The 24760-nt window shown below is 35.2% G+C and overlaps 1 long non-coding RNA gene across 2 annotated transcripts; it reads left to right on the top strand.

Annotated features, from left to right (window-relative positions):
- Positions 1-1883: 1883 nt before the first annotated feature.
- On the top strand, positions 1884-19882 carry LOC146736269 (uncharacterized). Of its 2 annotated transcripts, none has more exons than XR_014930927.1 (3): positions 1884-1946; positions 4256-4363; positions 19802-19882. It is a non-coding gene; the product is annotated as an uncharacterized LOC146736269 (long non-coding RNA). The 2 variants fall into 2 exon arrangements; XR_014930926.1 differs by lacking the exon at positions 19802-19882 and adding an exon at positions 9766-10299.
- The last annotated feature ends 4878 nt before the right edge of the window (positions 19883-24760 follow it).

Below are 24760 nucleotides of genomic sequence, written 5' to 3'. Positions count from 1 at the left end.
GCTTATTTTGTGGAAGGTGAAAATTATTGATACTAGCCATGGCATGTTATTTAAATATTATACAGTGATAACGGAAAGTTCATAAGGTATGTACCAGGGGGCTGTGTTCTCTGTTACTACACAGTCATTCAATCTGATAGTACAGTCGACAACAATTTACAACCCACCTTAATAGAATCAACACGGTACTCAGGCGGTCTTAAAGAGGTAGCCATGATAACGGTTACCAGTTTATTTTTTTGACGAATAATGTCGATGTATTGAGTCGTAATCAGAAGAGCTGAGATAGACAAAAAAAGAGTGGTCATAACATTAGACAAGAAAGAAGTTCATCTGTTCCATGTCATGAAAAAGTGACCCGAAGATTCATTCTCCAAATATTGCAGAAGATGTTGCTTCAAATATTGAATTTTTGTCAGCTCTTTCGCCTTGTGCTTGTAAATGTGAACACACATCGCCCAAACTGTTATCTCACAAAATCATGTGCACCAAACATTGCGGAAAAATGACACGCTCAAAATAGGAAACATGCAATTGAAGTACATGATTGAAGGCCAATAGAGAAAATTGTACCATATTTTTTTTGTTTTATTCATTTTTTTTAGAAAAGACGTCTATATAAATGAGGAAAATCTGATAACAGCAGTAGGGTTTTTTTTTTTTGCAAATGCGTAGTGACCAATGATATCCAGAGCAGCATATGAAGGTTTTTGGCCAACTGAACCACTCTAACTTTCATTTCATGTACTTCTAGATTATAAACCACACGCCATACAAAATATGCGTTACAAACTATTAAAGCGGGAAGGTCGTCACCTGCGCACGCGCGGAAATTGAGTCCCAAACGACGACAATAGATGCTAAAACGCAAAGGCTCGTGGGTAGACGCTTGTTTGTAAACAATCACACGCTATGGCCATCTGACGCATGCGCAGGTGACGACTCCCCTCATTAATATACTAAATATTTCACAAAACGTGAATATTTGTTTATTATGATGAGCTATAGATGTAGGTGTTATATAGAATATACTATATTAAATTTCAATCACGCGAGAAAAGGTAAGTGCAGAAAAAGAAAGCAATGCAAGTTGTCATTTTTTTTTGAAAGTCAGAAGGTGTTGTCCGAGACAATATCTAGCATACTGTGGACAATGACGTAACTTTCTGTATGTTGTGTATTGCCCTATTATTATACGAAAACGAAACAGAGTTGTCTAAAGTTGCATTGTTAGGCCTAAAAACACTTATTTGCATAACATTAAACTCCGGTTTGGATCCACCGCATGCCGTCTGCTGTTTCAATCTCAGTCACATTTTTACTGTACCGGGGCATGATGGTCAGGATAACCGCCACTCACAGCTTTATCGTGCTGTTCTACTACTTGCGAAAAAATTCACTGATTTATATATGAGGAAATATCGGCAGTGGATATCAACGCGTTCCATCAAGGCGGCATTCACTCTCCATGCCTCGACTGATGTTATGCCGTTGTTGTCGTTGTTCAGGGCCCAGAATCAGTCAATGAATGGAGAACGAGCAGTATCCGGCGACTGATCTTTAAAATTGAATCCACAGTCCCCTGCCCAGCCCATTCACACGATCGGTCTGCACTAAATTATTGTATTGTGCAATTTTGGTGAATATAATCGGTTGTATAATTTGTATTTTGTCAACAATGAATTAATGTATGTAAATTATCATGTTTAAAATTGTGCGGAATGGGTGATGCTTTGATGATTCGCCGAAGCATAATTTTCATTCACTTAGGTGGGATATATGCCGCCCGTCTGCTCTCTTCGCAAGAGACGCCAGTGAACCACTAGACATCGCATGTTCTTATGCATCTTGAATTTTCAAGGTGAATGTTCCGGCGAAGCACTCCGCGGAGGAATATCCAAACGGAATAACACCGTGCAGGCGGACGATGGTTCTTATGTGGATCGGTAAGTACATTCGTGTTGACATTTTACCGTAGTTAAATGTGGTTGGGTAATAGAGGTTGAATTTCGTGTCATTTTGAAATAAGGTAAGCAACGTTTAGAAATCTAAAATTAAATTCGTATTCCCAAATCGCAATACTTTGCCCTGGTTCAAGCTTCATACATACATTTTACAAGATCTTTCGCGGTTATGAGCTGCCATCTTGGATGGGGACAATTTGAACTTTTTGGCCACAAACTCCAAAGAAATCAACGATCTAACTGAAGCTCTACTTGATTTTCGTATTTCCTGATGAATATTATAACGTTTTTCGCTCGATTTGCCCCCTATGACTGCAGCTACTATGGGTTATTCCAGTTTTTGTTCACCCCCCTCTACGGATGGATATTAAAGGGGATCCGCTCAATCCCATGGATTGCACCAAAGAATCATGGGACACTATTGTTTATGTTTTTTACAATGTTAATCTATCTTTTGTTATCCATTGTTATTTTAATCCAGAAAGTAAATTTGTTGTGAGATTAGGCTTAACTGGAAGGTGCCCTGTTAAGGTTTTGACACGCTATGGATTCAAATCAATTATTCAGGTGTCTGATTTTTTTTAACTAATACACCCCCTGGAAACTTTACTGATTTGACGTATATGGATATGTATGTAAAAAAATAAATATATCAAAAATATGACACCTTGGAATTAAACGATCCATACTTTTTTGTAGAAATATGACCCCTTGGATTTAAACCATCCGTGGGGAGGGGGGGTGTAGAACAAAAAATGGAATGACCCTATCCATGAAAGGGGAGCTGCCTGTGTACACTGCAAGTTGCATGTGTTCCTAAAGTTTGTAAGTAGTTGGTACCTGGCATACATGAATTGTGTACACAATGGGAGTCTTTGCAGTTAGCCTGTCTTTCTGGGTGTGTGTGTGTGTGTGTGTGTGTGTGTGTGTGTGTGTGTGTGTATGTGTGCCCGTCTGTTCCACTGATATCTCAAGAACAATCCCTTACCAACATTCATTAGACAAAATGTTTACTTTTTGTGTGCAAAAGTATACAATTTTTTTGTATACAAGAAGTATCACATATTTGGAACACTTTTGTATACAAAAATTGTACATGGAATTTTTTGTAAATGTTTCACTAGTAAAGATTTGTTTCCTTGTGTGCCTTGTGCAACAACATAACTCACAATAGTAGATGCTACCATGGTGTCCATATGGGCTTTCTAGGATACTACATTGTGATCAAGGATATGAGTTTAAAGGGTATGTCCCCATATTAGCTAGCATTTTGAATATAAGGATGATTAGAAGTTAAAAGCAGACATCCTCAATCACAAGGAACGGTAAGGTTTGAATTGTGTTTTGCAGAGTTGCAGCTTACCTATATATTTAAATCATTTTTGCATCGTGGTGACGTAAGCTACTATTTACTGGTATTTTTCATACTGTCTGTTGCCTTTACATGTATATGACTCATTACTATTTTTTGTATATGAAACACCAACAATACCAATCATTCCAAATCATCCAAACACGTTTTGGGTGTTTTGTGTGGATTTTATTTTCACTGATTTTTGAAGAGTTGAATGTAAAATATAAGAAAAAAAGTAGATTTGTTGAATTTTATTTTCACTGAATCATTCCTTCAGCAAAAATAGCAAAATATAATTTCAAGCAAAAATTAAGTATTTTACAGTATTTTTCTAAATTTGTGACATATAACAATTAAGTACTTTAACATGTTCACTTTTTTATTGAAGGGATTGAATTATTTGTTTATATAAGTGAACTTCATAAAAAGAAAGAAGAAAATAACTAGCTAAAATAAAGTATTACCATTTCACATTGCTTCAATATAAAAATAGGGAGAGTAATTTATACATGTATCATAGCATACACATGTACTTGCAAGTATTGTGTTATCTGATAAAAGATGGCTTACTGCTGACTATTTTGATTCAAATAATGCACTAAAATGAGACATTATGACAGTATACAAGGAACCAGATCTATGGCATGTATTGTCAGATTGTCAGCTTATTCATTATCAACAATTTCTACTCAATACTCTGAATTACAAATTCAGCCCAAGACACCTGACTGGTGGCCGTTTTATTTCCGATAAACTTGATTTCAGACATATCTAAGACATAACTGTTGCATTTCATTTTCTATACATGGTACGGCAAACAAAATTTAAGCAAGAAATTTTAAATAATTAGGACAATGCATGACTTGTTTCTTGTTTTTTTTGAATATTATACAGTATAGTAAGTTTTCTGATGCTATATCATTATATTTATATTTAGGTTGAACAAAATGATAGAACATAAAACCATGGCATAGATGTGATGTCAGTAAACAAGCTGATAGAAAGGGTATGACATGGCTTGACAACAATACATATCAAGCCAAAAGTAAGTGATTTAATTTGAAATATCTGTTTGCTCTACATCTATATTTACTATAGAATAGTTAAATGTACATGTATACTAACTTCTCAGATTCCTCAAAGAAACATTTGAGTACCTGAAAATTACAGCAATACAATACCATTCTCAGGCAGTAGAGACAACCCCCTAAAATCCAGAACCATATTTTCCACAATTTCAATCCTAGATTTTTATCAAAATATAGTGTTAGGAGTTTGATTCTTTTCAATTGTAATGTACAATTCACTAATACATTAGAATTACATTTACTCTTGATTTATTACTAACTGTCATTTTGCCTTGCCTGTAAATTTATTTTATCATCCTCTGAAAACTTAGTGAGCTTGATTAAATAAATAATTTTGATCATAATTCTTTTAAATCTGCTATGAAAGTACCTTGGGGGGGGGGGGGTTACTCTCAGACTTCAACACAAATACAATACATAATTTACATGTGCATGTCAAGTATAATTTTTGATTCAAAAATTTCTGAAAGCACAAAACTGGAGCTTCTATTCTGGCTATGTCTATCTGTTTGTCTTTCTCTCGCTCTCGGTCAGGCATTGATGTCATCCACTATGAATAAATTTACTGTGAAAAGTCATGGGTTTTCGACTCTTGCTGTGGCCAATTACATATTGGTATACACAAATGTGCAATTGTTCGGTGTTTAAAATGAGCAACTTGTTGATGCAAAAAATGTGCCAAAACATTGAATAGGACACAAGGTAGGAAAATTCTAAAGTAGCATTGTGATTACCTCATTTGTTTTACTCGATCACAGTGTCACTGTAAAATGTGCATTCCTGTACAGGAATCATTTTCATTTGTATAGATTTTAGAAAAATCTGGATGAATAATTTTCTTTAATTGTATATGCGTTTTATTTCTCTTTTGTTAGCTGTCTGTATTGAAAAAGAGACATTTGTAAGATAAACAAACAAGACAGCTATTTTATTCAGGATTTAATAAACTTGATTAATCCCCGTTCAAAACGAGTTTTGACATTTTCCATTTTCCATCTCCAACATTTTCTCAGAAATTCTGCATCAGATATCAATTAAACTTTGCAGGTTGATGAGCAATAATATTTTGACTATGCACAACATTTTATTTCCAGATCTGAAAAACCTAAGTAGGTCTTTTTCACAATTTTCATCAAAAATTACCTCTTCCAGCAACATTGACAGAACAACAAGGAATGCTCAGAATTAATTGAATCGGTTAGATTCAGATTTATAAATTTATTGATTCCATATTCACAAGTTTTACAACAGAGCATGCTCAGAATAAATTGATTTGGTTAGATTCAGATTCAGATTAATGAATTTATTGATTCCTGATTCACTAGTTTTTACCTAATGTATTCGATTCTAAATAAATCAATAACAGAGATATCCAAAATTACCTCTCCCAACAACACTGAGAGAACAACTGAGCATGCTCAGAATAAATAATTAGGTTAGATGGTAATGCTAGGGTTTTCAGTGATGTCATGACCTGCATCTGCAGTCTGGTTTACTCCCGTATGTTAAGCACACAATGGTAGTCTTTGCAGTCTATATGTATGTATGTGTGTATGTGTGTGTGTCCGTCTATTCCACTGAAATCTCAAGAACCATACATCGATTTTTGATAAAACTTGGTGCATAGATGCTCTGGGCCAATGTGCAGATTTGATTAGGTTTTAGTAAAAATATAGGCATATTAATTACCTAATTTGCATGATAATAAGCTAATTTTTAGTTGTACCATGAACGTGCCACCGATATCTAAAGAACCATTACTCACTTATTTCACTTGGATGAAACTTGGTACATAGATGCTCTGAACTAATGCGCAGATTTGATTAGTATTGGGTAAAAATCCGTGCATATTAATTTACATAATTTGCATAATGATTAGTAAATTTTCAGCTTTTCTACTGATACTGATCATATTTCTTTGAAACTTTATATATAGATGTCATAGGACACTGCACAGACCTAATAATATTTATAGTAATATCAGTACAAATTATGTACCTAATTTGCATAATTAGTTTTCAGATTTGATTAGTTTTGGATAAAAATCAGTGCATATTAATCACCTAATTTGCATGATTAGTTAATTTTCAGTTTTTCCACTGATATCTCAAGTACTAGTCATCATATTTCAATGAAACTTGGTACATATATCTTCTAGAACTATGCAGAGACATGGCAAGTTTTGGGGTGAATAATTGTGCATATTAATCCCCTGATTTGCATAATTAACCAATTTTAAACTTTCACACATATATTCAAAGTACTATTTATTACATTTAAATGAAACTTTTACATAGATGCTCTAGGACAATGTACAAACCTGATTAGTTTGGGGTTAAAAAATAATATGAATTAATAATTCATAATTTCCAATGAAACTTGGTACATAGATGGTCTGTTACATTGCACAGACCTTATTGGTTTTACACTCAAATCTGTTCATAATAAATAAAGTTTTCTTTGATTTTTGTTTGAAAAAATGGTCAGAAATGTTGTTATATATATTATCTTCAAACTGTAAAAATTGCATTCCATTATAAAGAGCCATCCCTGAAATACCGGATCACAAAGTTGAAGATCAGTGAAAACACTTTGCAGTTACTGTTTATAAATCTTGGCCAGGCACATTGAAACATGTCTAAATATAGCTTCATTTGTCAGGATAAATGGGTTGTACCATTATGAATCTCAGTGGAAACTGTAGGGGGGTTCAGGGCTACATTTTGATATGAATTATAGTGGTGATACTAAAATAAATCCCAGGTCCTGGTAATATCTAGACTGTCGACAGTCGGTCGTACCTAATATTAATCTGTTATTATTAATAAATATTGTGTGTAAACGTAATAGGCGTGAATAAATTGTGAGTGCCGGGACAGGATGTATGGAGTGCTGTTAAGCACGACCGACTCTCCGGTGCTGCAATTTACTGGTAAGATTTCTTACCAGATCCGGGTACTTTCATATGCAAATGAATAGTCGCTCATTTTATCGTGGCCAATTGTGAAAAGGTTCAGGGTTGCTGGCTACTATGATCGATCATGACTTGCGCGAAGTTTGTTAAACATTCTTCCTGAACTCATCCATGTTTTTATGCAGAGTCGACGCTCTCATTCCACATTTTCTGCACGCATACGAACTGACAAGATGTAGAGCGTTCGTCTCTGCCACAACAAATTCGATTTATTTGCATGTCGTATTTCTGTTGATCTCGAAACAGTCTCTTCCGGTTTTCTATATTTTCTATTTGACTGCCACAAACAATGCACGTTGTTTCCTTGGTTTTAGGCGATTTAATAGTTTCTTTGCTATTTTGGTTGGAGTGACTGTATCATTGTGTTCATAACATGAACAACCAGCGCATTCAGAAGGTCATTTAGAATAAATTTGCATGCATTATGTTAATATAATTTATTTCGTGACGTCAACTATGAACTATGAATTATTCTTATCAACTAGAAACAGGGACAGTCTCTCGGGACTAAAGTCCCTCTTCGCGTTTGAATGTCTAGTAAACCATTTTAGGCCCAAGGACTGTCGACAGTCTAGGCAATATCCAAAGACATGAATTAACAAAGAAGTCAAATTGTTAAAGGTACAAGGTTTATTCTGATTTAATTACTCAGTTTCTTGAGCATGTATACTTGTATGAGACATAGTTTGGCTGCACTTGTGTACTCTTAGATTATAGACATGGGTCAATGGAAGTTTTCAGTACAATACTAGATTAAGGGAAATCACTTTATGATGAGTGGTACCCACATAGAGTACATATTAATTCACCTGTTTGCAGATGTTCCATGCATTATTCTTCAAATTTGGTTCATACATTGTACATGTTAGGATACACGTCTATGACAATTGGTCAAAGATGGCCCACTGGCAGCCATTTTGTTTTTTGAAAATGTGGTATTTTATATATGCTTTGTCAGTTTTTGTTCAAATTTGATACATACATACATACATACATACATACATACATACATACATACATACATACATACATTGTAGATAACATGTCCATACCAATTTTTGTTTTCAATTAGATAAAAAATGGCCAACTGGATTCCATCTTGTTTTTTTGAAAATGTGGTATCTTGGACAAGATTTGTCAGTTTTAATTCAAATTTGATACAAATTTTATACTTGTTGAGATACATGTCCATAATGATTTGTTTCGTGTTTCGTATCTCTATACATGAGCCTGGACAAATAAAATTGAGTTCATATATTTCAATTTAGATACTGGACAGCATGACAATTTTTATATTCGTGGTCACATTTGGCAAAGCACCCACGCCTTCAAAATGCAGCTAATTGAAAACTTTGATCATTGCTTAACAAATACTGGTAATTTGTTTTTATATGACTCATGCATGGATATTGCCATGAATATGTTGTCAATGCGTAGACCATGGTAACTGCACATAAACTACGCTTTGACAATGAGCTGTTAATAAAAGTAAAATGCGGTAAATATTTCATGTCATATTCAGTTTACCTATCAAAAATTGCTAGTTAAATAATATTTTGAAATAAAAACCATGCTGTTTATTTGCCACAAATCAATTCCAACAGATCGTACTTCGACATCCACAATTCACTTCTGCATTGCGTTACCAGAAAGTATTTGGGAATTTCCAAAGAATTGTGTTGGTACAACAAAGCATTCTGATTGGTTAATAACATACTTGACCCAGACTTGGTTTTGTTTAACGCCATAGGGGTTTATTGGGAATATTGTATTTCCTAAGTGGCTGTAGAATCATAATTACATTATTTATTTGAGGCGTCGGAAGATGTATTATTAATACAATTATTAGTTTGTACAACGTACTACAACTAGAATATTCTTCTTGAAATAGCTTTAACACCATAGGTTTTATTGGGAGTATTGTATTTCCTGAGCTGTATATAGATGTAGTATAATAATTACGCTATTTAAAGTGCCGGAAGGAATATAATAATACAGTATGATATAGTATAATTGGTAGTTTTTAACAAACTACAACTGGAATATTCCTGTTCAAATAGCTTAATGCCATAGGGATTTATTGAGGGTATTAGGGATTTATTGAGGGTATTGTATTTCCTATGGTGTAGTTTGTAACATACTACAACTAGAATATTCTTGTTGACCATATCTTAACGTCATAGGAGTTTATTTGTATTGTATTTCCTGTGCTGTATTTTTGAGGTACTATACTAATTACACAATTTATTTGGAAGTGTAGGAAGTTATAAAATAGCAATCTAATGTAATTAGTTGTTTGTAGCGTACTACAGAACGGTGTGCATTGTCATTTGATAACTGCCATGAAGGTGATTGACAGGTCATTTTTGTTTATAACTCTGGAAGGACAATTGGAAACTACCATGTGTGCTTGTGATTTACATAACAAAGAATGTTTATGATCTACTGAGTTGCCTATGTGAGACAGCTGCTAGCAAGACCACATTCTGATTGGCTCATGTGGAAACCCTGAATCTGGGCCATTTATGCCCATAAATAGGCTAGACTGAGGACAGTAAGGGCCCAGCATTTCAACTGACTACCCTGTGTGTTGCTGCTGCGATATTGTGAGACAAGTGATACAATCTTCAATCATCGTTCTGTGAGACTTGTATGAATTGCTCTGCAATCTCTTGCTATCAGCGATGCCCGGCCTCCAGAATAACAGCGTTCCTCTGCAAGCAAGACTCCTGTATTCCTCGTTGTTGTGTTGCAGAAGTCATTGACTGTCATCAATTTCAACATTCTGGAACTGAGTTATCACAAATGCACACTTTTTTGGGCAATCTCCTATTTTAGTTAAGTTATTCATTGTATTTTTCCGTGCTTTGTTTCTTGTATTTATTTTGAGAGGTATTAAAGCCAATAGCTTTAACATGATATTTTGGTGCATGTATATTTTATTTCCAGTGCTATTGTCTTGTCTACCCCATACTAGCAGTGAAAGAACCCCTCTGTCCAGTGTGAGTTATGTGGGTGCCCCTCTCAATAGTAATAGGAGGGCCTTACACTGTGACAAATTACAATATTTATTTGAAGTGTAGGGAGCATACAACAGTAATGTAGATTTAATAATTATTAGTCAGTAACATACTGTCATTCTTATTCAGTAACTAGATTATTTCTCTTGTAATACCTAAATGTCAAAGGAGTTTCGCTTAAAGCCGTAGATTTTGTTGGTATTGGGCCATTGCAGTTTATATCTGCAACCCCCCTGTTGATGAGGTCGGATTTCCAGCACTGTATGATGGGGAAAATACCCCGGAATTCCAACTGTATATGGAGAAACAGAATCTGGAAATCCAGACGAGTATGGAAAAAAAATTCCTGGAAATCCAGGCAGTTATGGCTACTAAATAAAATATGGCCTAGTTTATCTCGCCACATACCGGTTGATGAGGTTGGATTTCCAACAGTATGAATAAAAAAACTTGGAATTCTGACTGTATATGGTAAATAAATTGGGCCAGTATGAAACAGTTATTACTAGAAATTAGATAAAGATGGTGGCACGAATGAGCTCATCAACACCGTGAATCAGGACTAGTTTGGATTTCCATTGTCAAATATAAAATTTTTAACTTGGTAAATTAGCATATGATGAGAGTTATATTTGGAAATCCTACTCTGTATGGTGGCACAAAAGAACTCATCAACACCATAAGTAGGAACTATAGTTTTGGATTTCCATCACTGTATGGTGAATGGTGATTTGGAAATAAAACTTTGTATGACTTGTACACCCATGGAAATTATACCCTGTATGAAAAAAACACAAGCTCATCAACAGGGGGTGCAGATATAAACTGGAATGGCCCATTCTCATATTTCATTTCTTACGAATCAGTGAAAGTATTTAAAAAAAAATTACCTAATTAAAGTATGGTAATAATTTCATTACTTATTCTGGCATGCAATGTTCAATCTTTTAAAAGAAGAAAAATATGCAAGTTAGGTAATTTACAATACAATTTAATGAAAAAACGCGGTATGTGCAAACTAAATTATCATTTTTTAATAACCATTTTCGGTTCTGAAATCGATTTTTAAGACCAATTCTTTTAAAATCAGTTTTCATTTTTGACTCCCGTGTGCCAAGCACAAAAAGGGAGTCTTTGCAGTTAATGTGTCTGTCTGTCTGTCTGTGTGTGTGTGTGTGTGTGTGTACTTGGATTGCTATATGTTGCGAGGACAAAAATACAGATATATAGCTACTTCCGAGGACATACACACCTTCCGAGGACCTTTTTCATAGTCCTCGGAAAACATAATTTATATTAATAGTTAATTCGATTATTAATACGTTTTGCGTAGCTTAGGTTTAGTATCGGGGGAAGGTATGGTTCACGTTATATTAATATTAATATAATTATACCATACCTTACCCCGATACTAAACCTATGCTTCGCAAACATTTCTATGTTCAGTCACGGGATATTCAACTCTTGTTTAATTAAACTTAATTAAAATGCAATTCTCCATTGTATTGCATTGTAATTGAGTTTAATTAAACTCCAATTAAAACGCAACCCTATATAGGAACGCGTTTTAATCGAGTTCATATCGCAACTATATTAAAAGTTAATTCAACTATATTAAAAGTTAATCCAATGGAGTCCTCGGATTATATTGCAATACAAGTATGTGTGTGTGTGTGTGTGTGTGTCTGTCTGTTCCATCGATATCTCAAGAACCAACGTTCGGATTTCAATGAAACTTGGTATATAGATTGTCTGGGGCAATGCACAGATTTGATTTGTTTTTGGTTGACATCCATGCATATTAATGAGCTCATCTGCATAATAATGTGTGAATTTTAAGCTATTACAGTTATATCTCAAGAAGCATTAAAACGATTTTTATATAACTTGGTAAGAATGTTACTAATGATTGGCTGCTGCAATTCATTGTTTTATTTTACATTTTAATTAAAATTTAGCATTTTTTATGTATTTTTATTATTTTTATTATAGGAATCGGTGAGTGGACTAATTTGCATAATGTTGCGCACGTGTATTCTATTTTTTATGACCAGCAACTTATGATGGTGTCAGCCATTTTGTTATTTCCAGTGTGTTGTACAAAAACAAAGCAAACGCTCTGGAGATGACATGTATCAGTTTACATTATGAAAAGGTCTAAGAAATTACATGTACGATTTTTTATTATCGTATAAGTAAATAAATAAATAAGTAATTGAACAAATGTATAACCTCAATGACTGTGAAACGAATTACTGTGCAAGCTAGTTTACATTCACGTGTGGTGTACAATTACATGTACATTCAAGCCACAGAAAATTGAAACCTGTGTGAGCCCAGTCAAGAAAATAATGAATGTGAGATTCATCCTCGCCAAAACCATGGCAGTGTTGAAGATATGAAAATGGTTGGTAGGTTCGATTTCATGGTAAAATGTTGTGTAAATTCATTGTACTTGTGAATCCTGATAGAATGGGGTACAGTCACTTTGCCCGAAATCCACTTCGCCCGAACTCCTTCGCCTGATTACCAGTTCGCCCAATTACCGGTTCGCCCAATTACCGGTTCGCCCGTTTTCCTTTTCGCCCGATTTACCGATGTTACACAGTAGGCCTACTGGGGGTTTCGATTCGAAATGTACATCTGGTAAAATGCATAAAATCTACCATATGATCGCATTTTAGTTTTAGGGTTTTCTTGCCGATGCAAACACTGCAACTGATGTCCGCCATTGCGGGTAGTCATCCCCATTCACAATAGAGGGGTGGCTGACAGGCAATGGGACAGGTATGCATCGGCCGTCATACACAGATTTTTCAAGTTGATAAACGCCAAGGTTGGCTTTAGGTAAACGTAGTGTTCCAAGATCCAAACACCAGAGGGCGTACAAAGTGTGGTGTAAGCCCTATAGTTTTCCCATAAGGCATTGCTTTGAGCATGCTCAGTTTGGTTACTTGTAATATAGTGCCCGATTTGTAATAAATATTGGTCGTCTAGTTTTCTGTCTAGTATTGACTCGTGTTTCAGCCATCCTAACATGACATGGTGTCAGAAGTGGGATGAATATTTGAAGTAACACTACAGTACTCCATACGCTCGCTACCTCTAGTGGATCACGAAAAAAAATCTTGCATCTTGCTCTCATGTTCCGTTTCCCGACAAGTTGGACCTCTCTGATGATAGAAGTCGCGCTGCTGACTGGGAATTTTTGGACCGGGCATGGACAAACTATGAAATATCTTCAGGTCTTCTCGAGAAAGACAAGAAACTACGTACTGCCACTCTACTCGCATGTTTCTCTAAGTCGGCACTTCAAGCATTCAACTCGCCCAGTTTTGACAGTGAAGGTGACAAACAAGATATCAAAATCGTTATGGACAAAATGCGTGTATTGTGCGTCGGTCAGACAAATGAGACTTATGAACGTTATCTATTTAATATGCGTGTCCAGAAACCTGATGAGAATTTCGACCATTTCTATGCAGCAGTGTTGAAAATTGCCTCAAATTGCAATTTTGGCAATCTACATGATTCTCTGATTAGAGACCGTCTAATAGTTGGTGTTACTGATCAAGCTACTCGGAAAAAGCTACTGTATGAACCATATTTGTTCTCGCATTCAATAATACGGTGATAAATCCACCAGCATCAATGTAGTTGTATCAAGTCGCTGCCGTAAGGAGATATTTCCTTTGTATCGCTTACCAACATTGTGTTGTACTTCTTTCCTTTATTTTTCTTTACACATTTGGAAACTTGCATGGTGCACTTTCACCCCCACCCTCCCCAAATTACGAAGCTATCAAGTCGATTAGTAGGTATGGGATGTTATTGTGTGTTGATGACTACTGCGTTGTGTAAGGGCTTCTTGTACGTAAAATGGGGCACATTCTGTTTACACAGAGCTGACAAAATTCGCCTACATGTGTAACTATATGTTGGGATTTGGAGAGAAAAAAACTCGTAAAACATACTGAATTTACCGTGACAGCTGTGATCAATTTTGGTGCCGATTGTTGGTGTGCTGATCAGCATGTCGGATTATTTCTGAGAACGTTCTTCGTGTGGGAAATCACACAATCATTAGCACTGAGTAGGCTGGTTTACCTTATTTTTGTGTCAGAGTACCCTGTACAAATGAAATGAATCGACATGCGATGATTACCAAAACAATTTGATAATCGGTGTCTCATTTGTTCACCGCCCCCCTCAACACGGTGATTTGTTACGATCGCCGGTGATTTGTTATGAGGGGTATTTTTTCCCGGCCCTTTTCGTCGGAAATTACGAATTCACTGGCTCTAATATATCCTAGTTTACTTTAGTTGTTTCATCCGAGTATTCTGTACATTGATTTTACCTAGCAAAGGAAACAATCGGTGTCTGGCTTTGTTATATTTACACTATTGCAACACCTTATGTGGGCCCCCAGCTTGGGCCTCGTGTTTCACTATCTTTTTCATTGAATATTACACGGCACGATATCACTCAAATCGGAAGGCACATTTATTGCTCGAGTTACTGTTTATATTAAGTTAAGCCATGGAAAAAAAAAGAAAATATGGTTAAGCTGAATACCTTGTTTCATGTGGAATGTATAGACTGTGATGTCGGCATTAACTACTGGATCATTGTGTCAACACAGGTGGTGCTATTCATCGGTTGGATTGCGGCGATCTGCGTGTCAATGCTACTGGATGCACAGTGGAAACTACTGTGGCAACGCCACGCTGACCGGCGTCTCCTGCCTGGTAAAAAAAACATGCGGGACGGGTGCAGAGTTTTAAGCCGTCGTAGATGTTTTCGAAACGAAAATTAGCGAATAGGTTTTGTTTCGAGCCACTTAAAATGCCCTGTGTGTATTTTTGGTTGGTAACGTACTCATCGCGTGCGATGTGCCCCAGATAGTGTCAATTTATACGCAGTAACAAGTGAGACGCGTTGGGGATTACTTTGTATTTTATGTACCGAGAAGTCTGCCGTAAATTATTATTTGTTATGGTACTGAGCTGTACGATGGTTGTAATTTTACCATGTCGATTTTCAGAATATACGAACCAATCAAAGGGACTCTAAAGATTGTGATGTCTTCCTTATTAATACAGTCCAGTGTTTACTGGGCTAATTATAATATTCAAATGAGATTTTACTTCAAATTTGGACAGCGCCCTCAACTTCACTATAGACCGTTGGAGCTTTTCCAGGTTCGACAGAAATCATTGTTTCTGCAGCTTTAAGGTTAGTTTCTTCTATTTGTATTGACATTTTATTTCATATAAGGCTAATTAGGCACAGATCTAGAAGCAGTACCTACACACGAATTGGCGACGTCATAAAATACATGACCTTCAATCGGGGTCGTTTCCTTGGTATATACGAATTGGTATATACAAATTACAATAAAGATACTTAAGACATTACACATAAGGTAAAACAAATCACGTGACAATATAATGATAATAACGGTAATAAATCCTAGCTTAACAGTTGAACAGAACGCTCATATAATCAGTCGGGTGACGCCGAGGGTCACGAACTGTGTTGCAAAATGGCTGTGTGGTTGAAACTGGGTCATGGCGTGACGGGTGAGGAAGACATCATTAAACACTCAAAATCACAATAAAACGGGGAAGTGGTTGCATATTACGGCGTAGCTAACATGGGAAATAAAAAAACGCCCAATACAAACGACATGGGTTCGAATCACACTAGATACACACTCACCAGAACCGAAGCAATCAGAAACCAGCAATCGTTTTGGCTTTTCCGTTCAACTCATCGGAACACTGGAGTAGTTAGAAAAATGAACACCACTTAACGACCAACGTCGTGGCGTGGTACGCCAGCGTGCCATCAAAATAAAACAAAATTAGCTTGAAAAGACAGTGGGTTCGAGTCCCGCTCAGAGCTACCGTAAAAACGTAAATCAAATAAACTGAAATCTCTCAAACCGTAAACAAGTAAACAAAGAACGTCGCAAAAAAATAATAAACCTCACAAAACTCCACCATACAAAACTGAATGAATAAATAATAAAATAACTAACGTCTTAAACTGGACGACGCGCAATTTGTTCAACAGTTTCCAGATTGTGACAAGAGATAAACAAGACCCAAGTCAAGGTAAGTTTTGTTAAAGTGTCGATGGCGTTCCCTATATTACGAAAACAATTCAGGCAACAGACGAATATCTTCTGTGGTGTTGTTGAATTTATACTGTGTCTGCGGAATTGTTGATTGAGGGTTCGAAGCCAGCAGTTAACATTTTGTTAGAAAGTTTCACAATTAAATCAAATATCCAATGATACCAGTATATTTATTTCATTATTTTAACAACTTGCAATGGTGGAAGTTGGTCAAACACGAGTTCTTACACCTAAATAAGTATCAAATATTTGTTGACACATTTATTCTCTCAACCTTGTAGAGGTGGAAATTAATTAAACAACAGGTATTTACTCACAAATATAATGGTCAATATTTGTCCATACATTCATTCTGTCAATTTAAGAACTTGTAATTGTTGGAATTAATCAAATGAGAGTTGTCTACACCAAAATAAGTTTCAATTACTTGTCCATACATTTATTCTCTCAATTTAACAACTTGTAATGGTGTAAAATAATTAAACGAGAGCTGTCTACACCAAAATAAGTCTAAAATATTTGTCCGCACATTTATTCTCTCAATTTAACAACTTGTAATTGTGGGAATTAATCAAACAAGAGCTGTCTACACCAAAATAAGTATTAAATATTTGTCCACACACTTATTCTCTCAATTTAACAACTTGTAATGGTGTAAAATAATTAAACGAGAGCTGTCTACACCAAAATAAGTATTAAATATTTGTCCGCACATTCATTCTCTCAATTTAACAACTTGTAATGGTGTAAAATAATTAAACGAGAGCTGTCTACACCAAAATAAGTCTAAAATATTTGTCCGCACATTTATTCTCTCAATTTAACAACTTGTAATGGTGTAAAATAATTAAACGAGAGCTGTCTACACCAAAATAAGTCTAAAATATTTGTCCGCACATTTATTCTCTCAATTTAACAACTTGTAATGGTGTAAAATAATTAAACGAGAGCTGTCTACACCAAAATAAGTCTAAAATATTTGTCCGCACATTTATTCTCTCAATTTAACAACTTGTAATTGTGGGAATTGATCAAACGAGAGCTGTCTACACCAAAATAAGTATAAAATATTTGTCCACACATTTATTCTTTTAATTTAACAGCCTGTAATTGTGGGAATTAATCAAACGAGAGCTGTCTACACCAAAATAAGTATAAAATATTTGTCCACACATTTATTCTTTTAATTTAACAGCCTGTAATTGTGGGAATTAATCAAACGAGAGCTGTCTACACCAAATAAGTATAAAATATTTGTCCACACATTTATTCTTTTAATTTAACAGCCTGTAATTGTGGGAATTAATCAAACGAGAGCCGTCTACACCAAAATAAGTATAAAATATTTGTCCACACATTTATTCTTTTAATTTAACAGCCTGTAATTGTGGGAATTAATCAAACGTGAGTTGTTTACACCACACTAAGTATTAAATATTTGTTGATAAATTTATTCTCTCAATTTAACAACTTGTAAAGGTGTAAAATAATTAAACGAGTTGTCTACACCAAAATTAATCTCAAATATTTGTCCACACATTTATTGTCACAATTTAACCACTTGTTAATAGTGGAAATTACTTAAACGCGACTTGTTTAATCAGTTGACATCAATGCAACTTACCCGCAGACAGTGCACAACAGAGTATCATTATTGAACAAATATAAACAGGAGCGTGTCTTGGCATTAGGTTTAGGGTCGGGTCAGGTATGGGCAACGAAATTATTAACAGGAACGTGTCTTGGCATTAGGGTTAGAGTCGGGTCAGGTATGGGCAACGCAAATGGCAAACACCCAATTGACAAAATGTACACTAACGGGTTATGCCATGTTTATAGTTTACACAAGTAAAAACACAAAATAATAGAAATATGTTGTATTTCTATATATATACACACTATATACTCTTCTCAAATGAAAACACAACCAGTCAATCCATCGTGGTCTTGTGGGTCAGTTCTCTACATAGTGATCAGGAGGAGCCGGGTTCAATTCCCTTGCCTGCCCATCTTTTTCTCGCAAACACTATTTGGCAATAAAGCTAAATATGACAACAAATTATTCAATTTGCATGACTACCCAAAGATCTCAAAGATCGCAAGTTCGAATCATGGATTGGACACTCCTACAAAAGACATGAAAGACGTTAAAAACATAAACAGCGAATTCAAAAACTCAAGTCAGAAAAAAAGAACACAAGAATACTACCTCACATGGAAGCCAGTCGAAGTCTATGAAGAACGAACACAGTTGACAGCTGTAGGTCACGTGCAACAACAGACACGAGGAGCATGGCTGCTCTCCAAATGGGTCCCTTCTTTTGTATTGACCCCCTAATGATTACTGATCCCCCTTTCTAACTCTTCCCCCAGAAATAATATATCGCCCCTTTTAAAATGTATTGACCCACAAATTAATGAATATTCATGAGCACAGAAACTGCTACGTCAAGAATAAATTAGCATAATTTAAAAAAAATTGCATAAAGTGTAGGTACTCCTTCTGGAGCTCTGCCGCTAATTATTAGTTGTTTCCAGTAGTATTTTAGCGACTAGTCCTGTATTTTTTTATTTTTGAGAAAACGAATGCTAGTACTTGTAAAACAGACAAGTTTAACACTGCGCCATGATATTTTTGAAGCTTGACATTTCCATTTGTGGAATTTTTTGAAACATTTGGCATTTATTTGATGCATGTGATATGATTTTATAGTAATCAACATAGTTTCAATGTATTTTTGAGACGATCGAATTACGTGTGTGTTCTGAGGTCAATATCGTATTTCCAATATGGCCGCCACCATGTGTTTGTTATTGGATCTATAAGTTTTGGTGTTGTGTGTGTAGTATATAGTTTCTACTACAGTTATTTACTGCAGCTCAGGGCCATATATAAAACTGCTTGCTACATGGTATTTGTTATAGTTGAATGAATTAATAAATAAATATTATGTGTATTGACTGTTATTCACAATAAATAGTGTTTTGATTTAGCATTTGGATCATAGCATAGTAAAATAACTGACTGTTCAAAGACAATCATTTATGGCGCATGAAATACTAATTTCATGATTATTTCATTCTCATTTTTGAAATTTATTTTTGGAAAATATCTGTGAAAAGGGTATATCTACTTCCTAAAATAATGTATGTTGTAATAATTATGATGATTTTATATGCAAAATGTGTTCTCTCGAATTTTTATTTTTTTTTATTTGTCAACTCTCTAATTTCTGCTATTTCTCTTTTATTTTAGGCCTGGTGATTTCATTCATTTATTGGTTTATTCTGAATTCAGTAAATATATTAAAGAATAATTATGTCTTGTATCACTGTATCTAAATGGGCAAGGTATGTACACAGATCGTTTTGCCTATCTGGACTCAGTAATGACTGTCTGTTTAAAGTGGATAGAATTTGTGCGGAAGGGCTTAGAAAGCAAATGGCACCACTGCACATCAAACATCACATTGATGATTTGATTAGGACAAGACTTCAAAAACTTAGTAAGCCACCTTTTACTAAGTACAGACCACATAAATATCACGTTACCACTCTTGTGAAGTTTGCTAAATAGCGTTACCAAATATTTATCAAAAAATATTGTCAGGGGAGGAACAAATGTACCACGCTAGAAAAAAATTTCCAGGTGGTTGCTGAAAAACTCAAATGTGTGAAGAGGGCATTGAAATTTCACTTGGTCCATAGCCAAGGCATGCCAATGATCAAAAGCACAAGTATAATAAAAGAGCAAAATATGATTAAAAAACGTCTCTGCCAACTGCATGGCAGTTTGAGTGGTTTTCAAACTTCCCTTCTTTTAATTGATTTGAACACAAGACTTCAAAGAATTGAAGCAAAGATTGCTAACATACAACAAATAGAGAGCATATCTAGAGGTATTACAGTTGTTGTTCATCTTGATTGTCATGAATATTTGTTTAAACTTGAGACTCCTAAAAGTGAGTGGTTGAAATCAGAAATTGCTGAGGCATTTGGATTACCAATTGGTGATTCAGTTTGTTTTATATGGGTAGGCCTTTGTATGGTCATATGTCTTTTTCTTCAAAGACTAAGAAAATTCATGTTTATGTTCATATCAGTGGTTTTGGTGGTGTTTTACCATTAAGTCAGCAAGCACATCCAGATAAAAATGAATGTGGGCCTTGTACTCGATGTGGCACATTGTCCACACCAAGGTGGTACCATGTTGTAAATAAACCTGATGACTACAAAGAATGGCTCAAAAAAGATATGAACATCTTATCAGAAGCATGTGTCTGTAATACATGCAGACATTTCATTGAAAGAGAATATAAGAAGCAACATGCATCATCAGGAAAAACATTTTCTGAGCAGGTCCAAAAAAGGTGCTTTGTTAGTAATGAAAAATCAACTCGCATGTCTAAAATTGATGACAAGCACAGATTTTTGGCCAGGTTTAATTTACATGTGAGATTAGAAGTAGATACAATTCCAGATGAAGTTTCTATGTGTAGTGTTCATTATTCATCTTGGTATGAAAGGGGTTACCAACGGTGTTGTTTACCAGACTGTGGAAAGAGATTACCTGTCAGTGAAATAAAACATCCCCTTTCCCCACAGTTACTGAAGGAATATTTCAGTGAACATGGTGATTATCCAGGATTACAGTTGCATGAAAGTAGTCCATTATGCATACTTGTTACATGAATCTTTATCAAATAGTCAAAAAAATTAATCGAAAGAGTTGTCACTCAAGTGATTCTGAATTAGCTGAGTTGATACAATCAGTTCAGGGAAAACTTAATCATTTTGCTCCCGGGCAATCTTGAGGATATATTATTGGTCAAAATGTGTTTATATGTTGGTGACAAACGAACTACTGGGGAGCCTTTACTGTTACAAGAGGCAAATAATTACTTCTGTGAAGTACATGTAGCAACTAAGTTGTACAGTAGAAGGATTGAATCCAGTACACCACTTACAGTAAACACAAATAAAACAAATACTTGTATTAAGATGCAGCTTATCATAAACACATAAATTTTTCAACTATAAAATCGAGTGGAAAAATAATTGTATACAGTCAGGATAGTTTTGTTCTTGCCAGTGTTGACAATATTGATATTGGCCAACCGTATGCTGATGTGTCTGCTGCATACAAAAACAGGGGTTTCCATGCCACATTCTATCAGGCTGTTGAGCCTAAGCCCATTAAGGTGCAAAATAATTATCATGACTTTATCCGTGGAAGTACACGTCCACATTCCATATCAGAATTGATAAAGTTGTGCACCCATTCTGATGTAGACTCGCTATTCAGGTGTATTGCTGTGGCATCATGTGTAACTCTCAGAAAAGCTGATAGGGGTGTGGATGATTTACCAGTACTTGATGAAGTGGGCCACCTGTAAAATAACACGGTCACTGCCATAAGACAATACATTGCCAATCAATTTCTTTCTGATAAGCTCTACAATTACATTTATGTATTTAGAAAAGGTTATTCCTGAAAATAAACAACTTTTGTTGTTAACCCAGCAACATTTTGATTTTGAGTGACGAGCAGAGGGTATAAAGGAGGGAACTACTCCTGGAGATTATGCTGAAATAGCTTGTCTTTCATTTACACTGAAATGTCCTGTACATGTGTTTGGGGAAGATAATGATATATTATGTACTTTTGGTTCTAATCTGAATTCTGTATAGCCTGTCTATTTGACAAGACATGCATATGGTGTATATGATGTGTTAGTATCAGAAGAGAGGTACAATGATGATTGTAATTTGATAGATATCACTAAACATAATGTTTTTCAACCTTGGTTTGTGGTAAATGCACACATATTAGGCCTAAATATACTAAATATGACACCGAGTGAGTTACTTAGTGACCACTTGTTTATGTTGGCTAGTAATATTGATTTAACTGATAGTGGACCATCTAAACCCAAGAAAAGAAAAGTTACAAGCAATGATGTCCAGTCTGCTAGGGCAGAGGAGTCTAGTAATGCATCTTTTCTTCCTGAAATTTCTGTGTCTGGTAGATATCAAGAGTTTGGAAATATTGCAGTTGATGATTTTAAAATAAACAGTGATGAAGAAAAGTGTATAAACAAAATGAAAAAGGATGCATTTTTGTACTGTCTACAGAAACATGTTTTGCAAAAATTTAAATCAGATATTATCTTGCCGAATCTCAAAAGCCATCTTTCACAGTCCACACATGCTTTTACTGAGTTGTCCAGAGTAATTTACCTTGGTGTTCTGAATGAACCTTGTGACAATTTAGCCACAGTAAAGCATGTTGTAGAAAAACTTCATGAAACATTTCAGATTGGTAAAAGACTGAAATATCTTATCGTTGTGGGAGATGGTAAAACGTTTGACTATCTTACAAAATTAAAATATGAATACAGTGATGAGCTCAACTGGCTTCTGCCTTTCCCAGGGGATTGGCACATACTAACAAATACTCAGCCTGTTCTTTTTAAAATATATTTCGAGGCTGGCCTTAAGGACATTGCTAAAGTTACACATAAGGAGGATGGTTTATTGCAATCTCTTATTCAGTGTCAGAATTTTAAAAGATCTCATCGTTTTTTAATGCAAGTTTGGGAAGCCTTTTATAGGTACCAAATAAGTGAATACTTGACAACTATTGAGAACAGTGAGACTGCATCACTCTCTATAACAGAAATGCTGAATGAGGTCTTGAAAAACAAAGAAAGCATTACACAAACTAGACAACACAGACAGTAATGACTTGAAAAAAATTAAAGATTTAAAAGAAGAAATTGAAAATGAAATTTCTGAACTCCCTGGTGATTTCTATGCACATGTTGAGCTGAGGTGTAAATCTGATGATACTTATAGATTTTGGTCTAATTTTGTCTACAGGGATGGATTAGCTTATGTATCATTATATTTGGCTTTCAGTAGCTCAGACTGGGATTTAAGAATGTCAGCATTAAAATCACTAGCCCCTCTATATCATGCATATGACCGGCCAACCTACTTGAGATTAATACCTAGACATTTACTAGATTTACTTTTAATGCCAAAGAGTGTTTTATCACATCTTAAGGATGGTGGATTTACTGTGAGCTTAACTGGATTTACATGGAGAGAAATTGCTCTTGATGAAGCCCATGAAACACTGATTAACCTGCATGTAAAAACAACAGTTCATAAACCATCTCCTGAATTTTTAGACACAGTGGCTGTGTATCTGCCTTACAGAGCTTCATGTCAAAAAAACTTGCAAAGGGAGATTTTACCTCCATTAAACACAGCAACAGTGCCAGGTTCCAAAAAATCTAATGATTTCCAAAAGTGTGTCAAACAAAACGAAGAACAACTTTTCCAAAAGTATTTAGAAAAAGTTGTTCAGGATGGTGCATTTCTAATAACAGAGAATAATAGGGGCTTGTTCAAACTTTTCTCAGAAAATGTGGCTACAGGTTCTACATATGAAGATATGCATACATACTATGGAGAGGGTCAGCGTGCATACTATGATTATGTACATGCACGTCTTTTGAATAAACCTAGTACTAATGCTCCCGTTAGAAAAAGGAGATTAAATACATTTTCTGCCAAAACCATCACCAAAAGAAAAACTAGATCTAATGATGCTGACAGGAAACTGTTAAACGCTTGCCCGAGACGTCAAATGGCAAATTCAATTAAAACAGGGGAGCCAATTAAGGAATTCTATCAGTTTATTGCACTTCCCCGGGCAATATGTGAAGCAGACGACACCATGCATCACCAAGATACTAAATATAATGCTACCAAAGTATACAAAAAAAGATATGAGGAAAATAATATCATTGGACACACATTACCTTCAACTTGGATACCAGATTTGGTGCTTCTTGAAGGAATGTTTTTAATCCAAGGTGCACCAATGAGAATTAACCATGCAACATTTAAAGATTATTGTATGCATCTGATAAATCGTTGGATACTGCCAAATTTTCGTAAGGGTACAGTTCATGTTTTGTTTGATGATCCACATGCCATCAATTGTGATATTCCGAGTCCCAAAGATATAGAGCGTGGACAGAGAGATATGTCAAAGCAAAAATTAAAATGCAGAATATATCAAAACCTGAGCCTTGAGTCTCCAACTCCAAAAGAAAAATGGATGTCTTTTTTGGCAGAGAGGGTCAATAAGAGAGTATTGGTGAATTTCTTATCAAAACAACTGCCTACTTTAATCAAACCA

The sequence above is a fragment of the Saccoglossus kowalevskii genome, chromosome 11 (assembly GCF_978046115.1).
Source record: "Saccoglossus kowalevskii chromosome 11, keSacKowa6.1, whole genome shotgun sequence".
NCBI lineage: Eukaryota > Metazoa > Hemichordata > Enteropneusta > Harrimaniidae > Saccoglossus > Saccoglossus kowalevskii.
This window is presented reverse-complemented; position numbering and strand designations above follow the sequence as displayed.